Genomic DNA, 3284 nt, shown 5'->3' with positions numbered 1-3284 from the left:
CGTGACGCCTGAGAGGCGTTCACGTCGCTCTCTGCAACAATTATTCGCTATTTATGGACCCCCAAATATTTTCTAATTCACAATAAAAATAAAGTGATTCACACTGGGAACAGTTTTTCTACTTTTAGTATACGTAAGGTGTCAGAGTGCATAAAACAGCATCACAACAGAGCTTGTTTTTTAAAAAAAGTGCCAGTGGAGGATCACACACACCCCCGACAGAGGACACAGCTAAGACCCTAATGTCCTAAAATGCTACGACGTGCTACAATACTAGAAACAACCCAAAATCCTAGAAATGTCCTAAAATCCCAAAGAAATTCTAAACTCAGAGAAACATCCTAAAATGCAAGATATGTGCTCCAATCCTAGAAATGTCCTAAAATTATAGAAAAGTCCTGAACTGTGAGAAATGTCCCAAAACCCTAGATATGTCCAAAAATCCCAGAAATGTACTGAAATCATAGAAACGCCCCAAAATCCTACAAATACCCTTAAATCCCAGAAACATTCTAAAATTTTACAAATGTCCCAAAATCCTATAAATGTCCTAAAATCTCAGAAACGTCCTGAAATCCAGAAACTCGTACGGAGTTGCTGTGACGGGCCCCTGGCCTCCTGTCATGTTGCAAAAGTGGCCCCTAAACAAAGCAGGTACGTCTCTTTCGGTGAAAACTCGTCCGGCCACGTGAGCCGGACAGGAAGCAAACACACTGTTGTGTTTCATGGATTTCTTTACAATAAAATCAACGGAAACGATCCCAAAATACTCTGAATAAAGATCCAAACACGTTTAAAGAAAACACTGAAAAAAACGTCTGTTCTGAATATCGACTGCTGGACAACAACAGAAAAAGTATTTAAAATAATAAATCAAAATAAATGTTTTTTTTTTTTAAATGTGTTCTAGTTGATTACTAGAAAAACGAGACTTTAGAGATTTTTTCATGTTTTTTGTTATTTTTTCAGTACTGGTAGAAAGCTTTCCAACCTTGTAACTGCAGAAAAGAGTCATGAAACCCATAATATAAAGACGGATACACTGATCAGTGATTGGCTGAGAGCCGTCCTGCAGCAGCTCAGGTGAGTCAGGTGTGGCGTTGGTACCTTGTGTCTGCCGCGGTAAACGTTGGCCGTCGCTCCCTGACCCAGCAGGTCTGAAATGAGCCACAGGTAGTTGGTGGTGCTCTGCATCCTGACGGCTGCAAGTTATCCTGAAAAACAGAAACAGCCGATCAAACAACGACAGAGAAACCGAGAGACGACCTGGAAGTCTGGAGGTTAAACTTAAAAACTTTGTGACTGCAGCTGAAATCACTGAGTATCAAAACGTAACATCAAATAAGAAAATCTGTTCTAAAAATGAAGTTTATTTACTTTCACTGCGTCACTACGCAGCCTTTCGCTGACATCATGGTCCGAAGGTGGAAAACTCTGACGTGACAATGATCCATCAGATTTTTAAAATAACTTAATGACATTTTATTTATTTGCTATTTCATTTGCTGCATATTTATTTATTTTACACGTGATCTTATTTTTTGTATTATTTATATATTTCACATGAATGATTACATTTTGAGTTATATTTATCTAATTTACACATATGAATTTATTTAAGGTATTTTTTATTCATTTATCTTAAATATTTAGTATTCATTTTGTGCTTTATGTATTTATTTAATCATTTGAAATGAGTTACAGATATTTATTTTACATGTTTGATTTTAATTAGGATCTAATTTAATTAGGATCTTTTAATTAGGATTAGGATTTAATTAGGATTTGTTAGCATTATATTAATTATTTTGTTCCTTTTTATTGTACATACATTGTTTTTATATTATTATTGTTAATAACATCACTATAAAGATTTTAGTTTGTTTTTGACTTTTTTTGGATCGTTTAGTTAACGTCTAAAAGCAGAAAAATAGTGATAATAAAGAGGCTGAGAGCAAAATAAAATAAATGAAATAAAAAAATATTTAAAGTTAATTTCGGGTCGCGACGTCACCGCGCAGCCCGCCGGTGACGTCGCGACCGTCGGTGGGAAACTCCCGTTTTTAGAGACACAATTCACCGAAGCGCGACGATGATTCAGCAGATTATTAAAATGATTTAATGACATTTTATGCGACTAAACCCGCCGCTGCGGTTAATCGACACACCGCATCAAACGGGTGTAATTATCTTTATAACGAGGTGAAACATGAAGTCAGCTAACATTAGCTCAAACATACACAAACACACAGCAGAGTTACAGGTTAAAATATCTCCCGCGCGCTCTTTAATGTCGGAAAATGTGTCTTTTGTCGTGTTTTTATATTTTCACTTTCGCTCGCGGACATGGACGCTGTCACACAGATCGGAACTAAAAACACGATCATTTTAACGGCTTCCTGCCGGAAAACCGGCCGTCTGAGCTGCGCCCTAACGGCAGGTCCGTTAGCTAACACCTCACGCTGCAAAACGGTAACCATTAATTAAGTATATTTGCGGGATTTCTCGTTTTAAATGAATCGTTTTTATTTTTGTTTATTTCCTCACCTTTCTTTTCTGCTGCGGAGTCCTCTTCTTCCGCTGTTTCCTGGCCACGTGACGGCAGCGGTCCAATCAGCGCTCAGAGTGAAGCAATGGGGCGCGGAAGGATTTATCGTAATACTCAGAATAGATGTGAAAGGTTAAAAATGTGCGTCTTTTTTACCTAATAATAAGGTAGAAAAAATCGCTTTCAATGCACATTTTCTGTGGTTATTCTTATTTAAACCTCCAACATCGTGTTTTAGTGGAATAGCGGTTTGTATCACCGTGGCATTACGAGATAAATGTGCCAATTTGTGCCCACTGATGGCTGTGACCAGTTATTACGGTAGCAGAAAAGAGCCTGAAATGAAAACTTACCTGTACCTGAAAAATGACTCATTCTCGCTTATATAACATTTATTAAATAAGAACTCCAGTTAAACATAAATATTTAACGGCTACAGGAAACTAAGTAATTCTGCTAAAATATAAACTTAAATTTTAAAACGTAAAAATATTGCCGTTCTTTTCTTGCATCGTGTGTATTTTCTTTAAAATGTTGAAAAAAATGAAAAACATCATTAGTTTGTTCTAATAGTCATATTTTATTGTTTTAGTTCATCTGTTCATTTTGTTTATTTAAACGTCACTTTTGCTGTTTTAATTTCCTGTATGTTGTTGCTCAAATGTTTAATAAATGCTAATAAATGAATAAAACAATAAATGAAATACCTTATAATACACAATAAAGAACATATTGC

At 36.0% G+C, this 3284-nt stretch overlaps 1 long non-coding RNA gene across 1 annotated transcript; it reads right to left on the bottom strand.

Moving 5' to 3' along the window:
* Positions 1-1108: 1108 nt before the first annotated feature.
* Positions 1109-2600, bottom strand: LOC121939090. Its single transcript, XR_006105401.1, has 2 exons — positions 2548-2600; positions 1109-1214 (listed from the first exon to the last, which is right to left on the bottom strand). It is a non-coding gene; the product is annotated as an uncharacterized LOC121939090 (long non-coding RNA).
* Positions 2601-3284: the final 684 nt, after the last annotated feature.

Source organism: Plectropomus leopardus, unplaced genomic scaffold, assembly GCF_008729295.1.
Source record: "Plectropomus leopardus isolate mb unplaced genomic scaffold, YSFRI_Pleo_2.0 unplaced_scaffold4095, whole genome shotgun sequence".
Taxonomy (NCBI): domain Eukaryota; kingdom Metazoa; phylum Chordata; class Actinopteri; order Perciformes; family Serranidae; genus Plectropomus; species Plectropomus leopardus.
Note: the sequence above shows the minus strand (reverse complement) of the source record. Positions and strands in the feature narration are given on the sequence as shown.